This window comes from Bombina bombina, chromosome 2 (assembly GCF_027579735.1).
Source record: "Bombina bombina isolate aBomBom1 chromosome 2, aBomBom1.pri, whole genome shotgun sequence".
In the NCBI taxonomy this organism is placed as follows: Eukaryota; Metazoa; Chordata; class Amphibia; order Anura; family Bombinatoridae; genus Bombina; species Bombina bombina.
In genome coordinates, this window is record NC_069500.1 from 1,312,067,211 (window position 1) to 1,312,081,666 (window position 14,456).

Consider the following 14,456-nt stretch of genomic DNA (forward strand, 5'->3'; position numbering starts at 1 on the left):
ATCTTCGCTCACATCCGTCTGCTGCGCACCTTAGCCAGAGCGACCCGTCTCTCAGCGACACCTACGGTGTCCGTTAAGGTTGTTTCTGCAGCACATAGGGTTGGTTTGAAAGTGTCGAAGCCCTTGTCTTTTATGGCTACTGAGAGGCTGTTTCTCTGGATGATTGTCTCTATGCGTTCCTCTAGCCTGCCATAATGCTCCTGAAATAATTTCTCTAGGGTCCTCCACGTCACTCTGGGGACCAGGTCCATTCTTGCTTAGTAGTGTTGGGGAATGATCTGCGATAGGATGTTATTGAAGTATGCAGCAGGCACTTTCCCTTAATGCTCTGTATGCGGCTCCATAACCCAGGCAGCCAGGGGGGGGAGCGCCCCATGCTTGAAAGTAGGCCGCAGCCCTCCAAATATAAATATTGCGGCTTTAATATGGCTTAAAATAGATTTCTTCAGCTCGCCCTGAGCTCATATACCTTTTAGTAAGAGTTCTTGCTGTAGATTAAATCCTCAGATAACAGGATTTAATGATTTATTAGTCCATTCTTTACGAGCTGCTGAATATGCGTCTTGCTGCAGTTGCTGCTTGGCCACGCCCCCTCGAGATTCATTTTTGATATATAGTTTAATTGATTTTGTAATCTGACTGTCATCCACCTATTAGATATAATAGAAAGTGAAAAGTAAAAAGTGAAAATGAAAAAAGTTAGTTTGAAATTAATAATTACATTACATTTCCACTAGATGGCATTGTTGTGCAAGAAACTTGAACTTCTCCAGAATTTAATAGGTTAATGAATTGTTACACAGGTGCTATATAAGAAGGTGAATGTCAGTATTCCATAGCATGATTAAGCGTCAGGTGGACCCAAAGCATTGCTGCTTTCTGTCTTCATGTCACTTTATATATAGACAACACTTTGGTGAATTATTGTTGCTGACGTCTCCATTTTTGGATTATTCTTCATATATATATGTGTGTGTGTGTGTGTATAGATGTACTTATGTATTTATATGTTTATATGTGTATATATGTATTTACATATACAGTATATATATATATATATATATATATATATATATATATATATACACACACACACACATAAAAACACATATATACATATGCATACATACTGTATACAGTGGCAAGAAAGAGTATGTGAACGCTTTAGAAATGATTGCATTTATGTATAAATTTATCTTGAAATCTGTTTTGATGTGCCTCTTCTTTACAGTAATCAACCAAAAACAATCTATTTTAACTAATAACACACAGAGTATTGTATTATTCTTGTACATATTAAATATATCATTCAATTATTCACAGTACACGTTGGGAAAAGTATCTGAAACCCTAGGCTAATGACTTCAACAAATCTAATTCGATTTGGAAATTGTCAGATTTTGTGTTCAATTAATAAAATGAGATTGGAGGTTTGGGTTAGAGTTACTTTGACTGATAAAAAGCACTCAAACATTTTAAGTTAGCTATTAAAAAAATGCATTTGTTTATGTGAATCATGATACACAAAAAAAGAACTCTCAGAAGACCTGCAATCAAGAATTGTTCTGTTACATAAAGCTGGAAAGGGTTGCAAAGTTATATCAAAGAGCTTACATATTCATTTAGTCTACTGTTAGACACATTTTCTATAATTGACGATTTAGAACTGTGGCTACTCTCCCTAGAAGTGGCCGTCTAACAAAGATAACACAAAGGGCACACCCTAGAGTGACAGCTAAAAATGTGAAGAAATCATTGGAACTGGTTAACATCTCTGTTATGAGTCTACTATACGGAAAACATTGAACAGGTATGGTGTACAATGCATGACACCACGAAGAAAGCTGCTGCTTTCCCAAATAAACATTGCTGCATGTCTGAAGTTTGCCAAAGACCACCTTGACACTCCAAAACGCTACTGGGAAAATGTTGTGGACTAATGAAACTAGGTTGAGTTGTTTGGAAAGAACACACAGCACTATGTATGGCTTAAAAAGGGCACCGCATACTAACATAAAACTTAACTTCAAGGGTTAAGTATGGTGGAGGGAGCATCATGATTTGTGGCTGTTTTGCTGCTTTGGGGCCTGAACCACTTGCCATCATTGAGGGAAAAGTTAATTCCCAAGTTTATCAAGATATCCTACAGGATAATATCATGGTGGCTGTGTGCTAGCTGAAGCTCAGTAGAAGTTGAATGATGCAGCAGGACAATCATCCTAAACATCAAAGTAAATCCACTAGAGGATGGTTTAAAAAAATAAGAAAATCCGCCTTTTGGAATGGCCAAGTCAGAGCCCAGACCTTAACCCCATAGAGATGTTGAGGAATGACTTCAAGAGAGCTGTTCACATTAGACATCCTAAGAATTTGGCTGAGCTGAAGCAGTTCTTAAAGATGAGTGGTGCAAAATTTCTCCTGAACATTGTGCAGGTCTAATCCACAGCTACCAGAAACGCTTGGTTGAGGTTATTGCTGCCAAAGGAGGATTAACTAGCTACTAAATCTAAGTGTTCACTTACTTTTCAAAAAGCACTTTGAACGTTTAGTGGGATGTGTTCAATATAGACATGAAAGATTATAATTGTTTGTGTGTTGTTAACTTAAGCACATTGGGGTATATTTAACATAGTGCGAGCGGGCATAATACGATGTAGCGTATCATGTCCACTGCACATCGATAAATGCAGACAGCATACGCTTTCGGCATTTATCATTGCACCAGCAGTTCTTGTGAACTGCTGGTGCAATGCCGCCCCCTGCAGATTTGCAGCCAATTGGCCGCTAGCAGGGGTGTCAATCAACCTGATCATATTCGATCGGGTTGATTTCTGTCCGCGGCCTCAGAGTAGGTAGACAAGTTATGGAACAGCGGTCTTTAGACCGCTGCTTCAAAAATTCTGTTTCCGGCGAGCCATACAGAGCTTAATAAATCGACCCAATTGTGTTTGTCTATACTTGTGACTTTGATGAAGATGAGATGACATTTTAATGACCAAGTTATGCAGAAAACCAACTAATTCCAAAGGGTTCACATACTTTTTCTTGCCACTGTATTTACATACACACACACATATATATATATATATATATATATATATATATACACATATTAAAGCCAGTCAAATACCTCAAAACATTAAAAATTATTCATCTTTAATATTTAATAATGTGTTTAACTGTGTATATAATGTAAATATGTCACCTACAGCACTAAACCCGAATTGCAGTTCACATATTGAACATTCCAATGTTCTTCACATAAAAATAAATGTAATATTACTATTTCTATATATATTTCTGTATATATATATATATATATATATATATATATATTTTTACATATATCTATACCTATATATCTATATAGATATAAAAAGTAATAGGAATATATACAGATGTATATATATTGCATATATTTCAATGTGAAGAACACAATATTAATAGCTCAGTTCGGTTTAGCATGCATGTATAGGTGTAAGTTTTTTTTTTCAGTTTGCATGCTCCATTAAAATCTAGGGCGCGATCCGATATATGGCGTAGTTTGCGGCGCAAGCGAGGGAACCCACGTCGCCCACAGTTTCAGCTCGCAACTTGAGCTATCCAATATATGGCGCCATCAGTTGCTAACGTGCCATAAGTCGGATAAACCAGCGATGTCCATCAATCTGCGCAAGTACAAATTTCTGGCGTCCAGTGACTTGCGCCACGTTAGAAACTGCCGGCGCCTACAAAACCTGACTAAAGTATGAAATCACCCGCACTGTCTAACACGCCTCCCTAACATAGCCCGACACATCTAACATGCCTCCCTAACATAGCCTGACACGTCTAACCCTCTATCCGCTATCCCCCCTCACTAGCCTAACAATAAAATATGTATTAACCCCTAAACCGCCGCTCCCAAACCCCGCCGCAACCTAATAAAGTTATTAACCCCTAAACCGCCGCTCCCGGACCCCCCGCCAGCTATATTAAATCTATAACCCCCTAAAGTGAGCCCCTACCCCGCCGCCATCTATTTTAAAATTATTAACCCCTAATCAAATCCCCCTACCCTGCCGGCATCTATATTAAATTATTTAACCCCTAAAATACTAAACTATCCCTACCACTAAACCTAAGTCTAACCCTACAAATAGCCCTGAAAAGGGCTTTTTGCTTGGCATTACCCCAAAGTAAACAACTCTTTTGCCAGCCCTTAAAAGGGCTTTTTGCGGGGCATGCCCCAAAGAAAACACCTCTTTTACTTTTGGCGGGGCTTTGTCACAAAGTAATCAGCTCTTTTGCATCTAATCTAAATCCCCCTACACCGCCGCCAGCTATAATAAATGTATTAACCCCTAATCTAATCCCCCTACACTGCCGCCAGCTATATTAAATACATTAACCCCTAATCTAATCCCCCTACACCGCCGCCAGCTATATTAACTATTTTAACCCTAATTATATTAGGGTTAATATAGTTAATATAATTATAATATTATATATATTAACTATATTAACCCTAATTGTATTAGGGTTAATATAGTTAATATCGTTATTATATTATATATATATTAAGTATAATAGCCCTATCTAACTCTAACATCCCTAACTAAACTCTTATTAAAATAAATCTAATATTAATATTATTAATTAAAATATTCCTATTTAAATCTAAATGCTTACCTATAAAATAAACCCTAAGATAGCTACAATATAATTAATAATTACATTGTAGCTATATTAGGGTTTATATTTATTTTACAGGTAAATTGTTAATTATTTTAACTAGGTATAATAGCTATTAAATAGTTATTAACTATTTAATAGATACCTAGTTAAAATAATTACCCAATTACCTGTAAAATAAATCCTAACCTAAGTTACAAATACACCTACACTATCAATAAATTAAATAAACTACAAATATCTATCTAAAAATACAATTAAATAAACTAAACTAAATTACAAAAAATAAAAAAAAGATTACAAGATTTTTAAGCTAATTATACCTATTCTAAGCCCCCTAATAAAATAATAAAGCCCCCCCAAATAAAAAAAATTCCCTACCCTATTCTAAATGAAAAAAAGTTCAAAGCTCTTTTACCTTACCAGCCCTTAAAATGGCCTTTTGTGGGGGCATGCCCCAAAGAAAACTACTCTTTTGCCTGAAAAAAAACCCACAATACCACCCCCCAACATTACAACCCACCACCCACATACCCCTAATCTAACCCAAACCCCCCTTAAATAAACCTAACACTACCCCCCTGAAGATCTCCCTACCTTGTCTTCACCACACCGGGCCGAACTCCTCATCCGATCCGGGCGATGTCTTTATCCAAGCGGCAGCAAAGTCTTCTTCCATCCGGCAGCATCTTCCATCAAACGGCATCTTCAATCTTCATTCGTCGCTCCTCCGACGCGGAGCATCCATCCCGGCCGACGACTGAACGACGAATGAGGTTCCTTTAAATGACGTTATCCAAGATGGCGTCCGTCGAATTCCGATTGGCTGATAGGATTCTATCAGCCAATCGTAATTAAGGTAGAAAAATCTGATTGGCTGATTGAATCAGCCAATCAGATTCAAGTTCAATCTGATTGGCTGATTTAGTTTAGTTTATTTAATTGTATTTTTAGATAGATATTTGTAGTTTATTTAATTTATTGATAGTGTAGGTGTATTTGTAACTTAGGTTAGGATTTATTTTACAGGTAATTGGGTAATTATTTTAACTAGGTAGCTATTAAATAGTTAATAACCATTTAATAGCTATTATACCTAGTTAAAATAATTAACAATTTACCTGTAAAATAAATATAAACCCTAACATAGCTACAATGTAATTATTAATTATATTGTAGCTATCTTAGGGTTTATTTTATAGGTAAGTATTTAGATTTAAATAGAAATATTTTAGTTTATAATATAAATTAGATTTATTTAATAAGAATTTAGTTAGGGGTGTTAGGGTTAGATAGAGTTAATATAGTTAATATAAATACTATAGTAACTATATTAACTATATTAACCCTAATATAATTAGGGTTAATATAGTTAATATATATAATGTAATAACTATATTAACTATAATATACTTAGGGTTAAAATAGATAATATAGCTGGCGGCGGGGTAGGTAGATTAAATTAGGGGTTAATAATTTTAATATAGATGGCGGCGGTGTAAGGGGCTTACATTAGGGGTTAATACCATTAATATAGGTGGCGGCGGTGTAGGGAGGGCAGGTTATAGGGCAAAAGAGCTGTTAACTTTGGGGCAAAGCCCCGCAAAAGGCACTTTTAAGGGCTGGTAATAGAGCTTATTACTTTATGGATATTAGATTAGGGGTTAATAATATTAATATAGCTGGCGGCGGTGTAAGGGGTCAGATTAGGGGATAGATCAGGTAGATGGCGGCGGTTTTAGGGGTTCACATTAGGGGATAGATCAGTTAGATGGTGGCGGTTTTAGGGGCTCACATTAGGGGATAGATCAGTTAGATGGTGGCAGTTTTAGGGCCTCACATTAGGGGATAGATCAGTTAGATGGTGGCGGTTTTAGGGGCTCACAGTAGGGGATAGATCAGTTAGATGGTGGCGGTTTTAGGGGCTCACAGTAGGGGGTTAGTTTATGTAGATGGCGGCGGTTTAGGGGTTAAATACTTTATTAGGGATTGCGGCCGGGGATCGCGGTTGACAGGTAGATAGACATTGCGCATGCGTTAGGTGTTAGGTTTTATTTAGCAGATCGCGGTTGACAGGTAGATAGACATTGCGCATGTGTTAGGTGTTAGGTTTATTTAGCAGCTAGTTTAGGGAGTTACGGGGCTCCAATAGTCAGCGTAAGGCTTCTTACAGCTGCTTTTTGTGGTGAGGTGAAAATGGAGTAAGATTTCTCCATTTTCGCCACGTAAGTCCTTACGCTGTATATTGGATACCAAACTGCGCGGGTTTGGTATACCTGCCTATGGCCCAAAAAACTACGGGCGACAGCAGAAATATACGCGCGTAACTTCTAGGTTACGCCGTATATGTGATACCAAACCAGCGCAAATATTGGCGTCGCCAGCTTTTGCGGGCGACGATTTTTATCGGATCGAGCCCCTAGGGAGAGAATAGTTAACTCAGTCGTGCTATCTGAAGCCCAACTCTTTACGCGCATCGGGTTGTCGCTTGCTCACAAACATTTTACTTTCAACTTGCAATACAAGTGCAACCAGATGCATGCAAAAAAGTTAACTTATAGCAAAGTTAATGCTTTTGAGAGTTAGCGCTAAATAGCACGCAATTTGTAGTCTAGCCCTTAGTAAGAAACACAAAACTTAAAGGGACATTGTACACTAGATATGTTTTGTAGAAGATACATTTATATAGCCGATCTGGGAATGTTTTTGTAACAATGTATAGCTTCGCCTTTTTTTTTTATAACATTGTGCTGATGTCTACAGATCCCTGCTGCAATGTATTTTCATATGCAGGGAAGGGGAAGGGGGCAGCGTCTGCTCTTCCTGCTTTTCCAGCCCAATTCACTGGGTGTCCCAGCATAACCTCATCAACAGTGCTAAACTGGGAGCTTCTAAATACATTTTTAAAAGGTTTTATACTTGATTTTTAGATCAGTATATGCGCATATTCTTCTTTATAGCAGTGTTTTTTACATGTAGAAAATTGGTGTACACTGTCCCTTTAAGAATAAAAATAGAAGTAGTGCAGAACCTACGCACACGTGTATCAGTCCATGTTATAAGACCAGAATGTATGGGCACAAATGTATAGCAGTGACAACAGCACAGTGCCTCTGCATGAGCTGTCAATGTGAACTCTTGAGAGTCAACCCACAGTTTCCAGCTAAGTGACACAACATTGCATAGGTGGGTGCAAATAGCAAAATGTACTATGACGGCATCATCAGTTGTCTTTCCTGAAATAGCTTTTTTCTGACCTTGTGCTGTGTCAGATTCTCCTTTCTCCCTCACGCACTGGCATTTGTACTTAAAGTCATATTCCAGTAACCCTAATGTTACTTTGTATCCATCATACAGGTGGCTGCTCTGCAATTGGCAGCTACTGCTGATATTCATGTTTTACTGAGTCTACTTTTAAAGGCACAGAAGCTGTAATCAATTAATGGCTAGATTACAAGTGGAGCGCAAAATTGTGCTGTATTAGAAGTAAAGCGCAATGCGAACACGACCTCGCAACCTCATGAGAGGGAGATTCCATAGGATCTACAGGATCGTCATTCTGATGCCGATAGAAACGGCAAAGAACCTAGCGCAGTGCTGGGGGTAAGAAGCACACTGGCTGACCATATTGCCGCTTTAAAAAGGGATATGAAAAATACATATGTCAGGGCTGTTTAAAGAAATGCTTTGAATAATGTTCCGTTATAAGAACCCTGACATATGTATTTTTCATATGTGTCCCTTTTTAAAGCAGCAATATGGTCAGCCTAAGCATTGGGCAAATTACAACTATATATTATATGAATATATACATATATATTTATGTGTATATACCCATATTAACACAAATATATATGTATATAAGCATATACAGGTATATATATATATATATATATATATATATATATATATATATATATATATTTATTTACAGTAAAATCACAGTCCCCATAGTCAGCAATGTAAAGGCACTTTCCAGTGCCGATTTTTTCAAACACCCCACCAGTTTAACCCCTTATAACTGCTGTGTGCAGTTATTTTAATAAAAAAATGATTTAAGAAATGAATTGTACACTTTATTTGGGGGGAAATTGGGGGACATTTTTTTCATGAACCAGAGATCTGATCTCTGATTAATGAATTTGAGCACAAAGTGCTACCGCAATCTTGTGATAGCATTTACCAGCCACTTATAATTGCTGGTTATTTAAGATCGCCCGTAAACAGGCAAATTTGCCCATTTAGGGGCGTACTTTACATGAATTACAAATAATACTGAAATGCTTTCACTACAATTTAACATGTGTCTATATTTTAGTATATATTACTCTTCTGTTAGTTAAGTATATTATGAATTTTGATCAGACTTCAACTGCATACAGCTGGCAATAAAAATCAGTGAGACCAGCTTGTGTAAACTGCTTATACAATTTCACAAGACTAATCAGAGAGCTTCAGATAAACCTTTCAAAATCCCCTGTTCAGCCAAGGGAACTGCCAGATTCCTCCCACGTTCTCAAACTGTCAGTTTTAGTTTGCAATGTAGCAAATACAAGGTACAGTTTAATATGTAAAACATAAACAGAAATATACAAAGTACGATACTAATTTGTTAAAGTGACACAGAAACTTTCATAACCATCAGAATTTTTAAAATCACTGCTAGAGCTAAATCTAAATGTATTAAAATATACAGTAAATGAGAAAGTGGAAATCTTAAATGCATTAATATTGAAAGGACTCAATCTGAAATGTAAAATTATATATTATACAAAGCACAAAGTGTAAGTGTAACAAAACTCTCATATTATGCAGTACTATATTGCACTGGGCTTGTCTCTCTATCACATACAGGCCCCGATATTCAAAACATAGACCGACGAGAAGCTGCCTAATTGGGTTCACAAGGGTCCGGGTCTGACGATATATATTCGAATTAAAGAGGCTGACCCACAAAGTGCCGATGAGTGGCGATAGGATATAATAGGAATAACAGCTTCAGCAAAAGTCTGACAATAGCACCACTTGTCGGCACTTTCAGCAGGTGGATGGATTGCCATATTTGAACTGGTCTTACACAACAAAGACAGTGCATTCACTGAAACCAAAAACAGTGAAGGAACACTTCAGATATTGCCTGAGTAACCTTACTGTAACTACACCTACACTACCTGCCTCACACTGTAAAGTCTCGCCACTAAAAAGGTGGCAAAACAAACATAGCTGAAACTCTACACGTAACATGCACTTCAGAGATTGGAATATATCGCACTACTGGCAATGAATCTGAATCAAAATATAGGTTACTACCCTGGAACTCCCGGCTAACTCCCACGCCTACATCTATGTCATGTCTTCGCTATACCTGACTAATAAAGACAAAAAAACCCATCTCCCTATTATAACTATAGGAGCTATGTTGATACATTTCTATACAATGTTTAAGTGATATGCATTTTTATGTATAATACTGCAGTAAACAGCAGTTATGAAGAAATGTGCTCATCAGGGCCGCCACAAGAAATTTTGGGGCCCCTGACTTAGCCATTGATCAGGCCCCCCCCCCCCTCCTTTGACATGTACAATTTTTGACCAAGTGACTAAAATGTATATGCACTTTAATCTTAAGTGTCTATTTAAACTTGGAAATGTTGTAAAGGTAGTAACATACACTGAAACACACACTCACACATAAGGATTCACATGCAGACACGCAAAGAAACTCAGACACAGACAACTAAACAGACACTCAGCACTTGTTTACATTGACCTGACAAGTAATGAGGCAAACTACAGTTTTGTAAAAAAAGGAGATTTAGAAAACAAAATATGGAGTTCTGATTATCTTTTTGCAAAGGAAGATGCCAAATAAATGATGACAACAGCATGCAGTGGCTGAAAGGAAGGGCCCTGAACTGCCTAAACAATAATTTAAAGGTTAAATGGTAGATTAGTGACTTCCGGAAAGGTCTCATTAGTCTCAAAGTCTGTAGAAAGATGTGAATAATCAGTAGTAAGGTGAATGCCCTAAAAAGGAACAGACAATGGACACACACACACAAACTCAAACTTGCACATACACCCAAGGAAACACCAACAGAGACAGCCTCAGAAAACACACAAAGACATACACACACACAGAGAGACAACCACATAAAACACAGAAAGACATACATACACACACCCTGACTGAGACATTCACAGAAAACACACAAAGACATACACACACCCTCACAGAGACACCCACAGAAAACACACAAAGACATACACACACAGAGAGACAACCACATAAAACACAGAAAGACATTCATACACACACCCTGACTGAGACATCCACAGAAAACACACAAAGACATACACACACCCTCACAGAGACACCCACAGACAATACACACCCTCACAGAGATATCCACAGAAAACACAGACATACATACACACACACACACCCTCACAGAGACATCCACAGAAAACACAGACATACACAACCACCCTCACAGAGGCATCCAGAGAAAATACACAAAGACAAACACATGCCCACCCTCACAGAGACACCCATAGAAAAAGCTCAAAGACATACACACCCACCCTCACAGAGAGACCCACAGGAAAAAAAATACATACACACTCATAGAGACACAAACCAAAGCACAAAGACATAAACACAGACACCCACAGAAACACTCACAGGAGGAAACATTTATGTACCTTGCATCCCCTAAATCCACAGTGTGTGACATGCATGATAAAAAAAAATGCAGAAATTAAGAGATCACTTTTTAAAGAATCATATTTGTAAATGTGCAAACAAAAATAATTCGGTGAGTTCAAAATTGTACATTAATGAGCTGGGTAGATGGCTAGATGAAGAAAAGTACTTTTAGAAGGTTGACATATGTTTGTGTGATATTTTCCCCATTTCCCCAACCAAGAGCACCACTTCAAATATAGTGTACAAATGTTCCCATCTGTCAGCTGTACTTGTGGATTTTGAAAATGCTGTACTCTATATGGTCTTGGTGGAACCATAAGCTGTGGTACTCATACCATTAGATCTGGTTAAATGCAGGATTTAAGCTTGTTGGTATGCATTTCAAAATTAAGTCAGCTGTAGTGTAAACTGAACAGTTTTAAGTTAACCTGTCTCATTTCAAACACTGAACAATCTTAGTCTGAGAGTATAACATGTTATGCAGATGTAAAAATCTTAGATAAAATGCCTCCTTGTATCTGGAAAGTCCTTGAATAAAGGGGCAGTAAACTGGAATGTAATATATATCATTTGTGTATTTAGGAGGAAACATTTCTTTACGGTTTTAAATATAGAATTTCTACAGCATTGTCAAATAATCATAAATACACTGCTGCTAAAAAAATGTGTTTTTATGGACCCCTGGCCCCACCATACAACTACTACCACACTGAAGTTACAATCTTAAATTGCACAAAGAAATAAAAAAACATTTGCTAAGTAATTCCTACCTCCTCTGCAAATGAAAGTGATCAGCCAACTGACTCAGGCACACTGTACAAACAAAGTGCCAAGTCTGTCTCACACTGTGCATAGTGGTTTAGTGCGCACTCAGAAATCCTCTCAAATGCTAATACTTTACTCTTTGTAATAACATTTCCTATGCTCAATTAGCACTCTGCTGTAGTACCCACTGGTGGCTGCCAAAATTAAAAAAAAAATTCTTTTTTTTTTTTTTTTTTTTTTTAGTTTTTGCCTCATGGGGCCCCCCTAGCCCATTGGGCCCCTGACAGGAGTCACCCCTGTCACCCCCTGATGGCGGCCCTGGTGCTCATCTATCTAACAGCAGCATTTCTGTAGTGTAATGTGTCTCCCAATCACAGTATTTCAGTCATATACTTCATGCTTCACGTTGGCAGTACTGAGTAGTACAAAAATTCTCATAAATAAAATGTTAGCCAGATAGGTCTACTTTTTTATCATTAAAAAAGATAGATGAAGTATATGACTGAAATATTGTGATTGGGAGACAAATTACACCACAGAAACGCTGCTGTTAGATACATGAGCACATTTCTTTTTGGTTCTACTATCAGTGTCAAATATCGTCATTGCTCTTTCTTATCAACTGGCATTGCATATTAATACATATTTAGCCCAAAATAAATGTTAATATAATTTAGCAGTTTGGAATGAGCAATATATTTGAAAATAACCCAGCTTGTCATGTTTAGGCATTTTGATACAACCAATTAAAGGGAAATGTATTTCTTATTTGTTTAAAATAGGCGCACAGCAGCTGGGGACCAATTCCAAGCAGGATTCTGGTCAATGTGTGTGTATAGAGAAAAATAGAAAACTCCTGTCCAGCACTAGGCTATGTATTATGAAAAAATATATTAATAGCCAATGAGCAGAGTTGTCCTTGATATAAGTGAAAAAATGCCCAGAGTACAATGGGCAGATTGCGCATGCGCAAAAAACGGGTTACGAGTAACTTAGAACAATTACAGGGACACAGGATTTTAATGATGTCACAGATGACGAAAAAGGGGCGCAGTTAAATGGACATTTTAAAATGGCAGCAGGGGGAAAAGTAAGTGATTTAACTTGAAAACAGATTATCTTTAAAAACTGGCATATATTTGGAAAAAATTATCTAGGGCAACTTTATAGATATATGTTACAACTATTTTTGTGTTTACTGTCTGGCTTCCAAACAGCTGGCTAGAAACAAACTGTACAGCACTCAGGAAGTAACTGAGGGGTCACATGATCACAAATTCAAAAGTAAGGTGCGGTCCAACAACTTTCTTAAAGAGATATTACCCAAACTAAATAAAAGGTAAACTTGTGCAAACAAATCCCCATAGCCAAAATAAAAAAGCCTTCACATTACAGAACAGTGCCCTGAACTGCTGCCCAACAAATCCAGTCCCATAATGATCCACCTTGTTCTCAAAGTATCCTTTTTTTTTTAAACAAGGAACTCCTAAGTGCTGCATCCTTCTCACAGAATCCTCACTGGCATAGACCTGTAGATAAAGAAAAAACAGAGTAACCCACCCTGGTTTCCTATATAGGGGTAGAAAAAATGTTGAAAGGTAAGCAGAGACCACCTCTCCGTCTTCCAACTGCTAAAAGTCACCATTACTCTTAATACAGAGAATTACATGGACACAGCATAACCCAAATCCTTGCTTGCAGGGAAAAGTACCCATTCAAGGATTAACAACTTGATTTCTTCAGACACCTTCTTCACACATCACCTACAATGTTACACAGGCAAAGAATGACTGGGGATTGAGGGTAGTGGGAGGATACTTGAAGCTTTGCTAGGGTTTTCTTTGCCTCCACCTGTTGGCCAGGAGTTGAATTCCCACTAGTAATTGAATGGATTTGTGGATTCTCCATGCCATTGGAAAGAAAAAAGCTTTGCAGCATGTGCATGAAAAAGTTCCTTTCCTTGTATGGAACAGTAAAGAGAAAGTGTAGTTTAGCACCCTGTTATGTGCCTTCTTATCAGAATTACTTGTGTCCTTTCCCTGAAGTCTCACAATTCTCTGTTTATTTCTATACTGGAGCACACTCTATATTATAGTCTTAAACATTGATTGGCTGTACCACCAACTCACACACAAACTAATAAATAGTCTGTGGATAAGGATGACCCACAATGCAGTTAAAAAGGATCCTTATGGGGTACTAAACTACACATTGTCTTCATTTTTTGAATAGGGTCTTTTTAATTGTACATGCGGCAATGCTTATTTTCAATGTATTTAAAGGGATATTCCAGCCCAAACTGAAATCC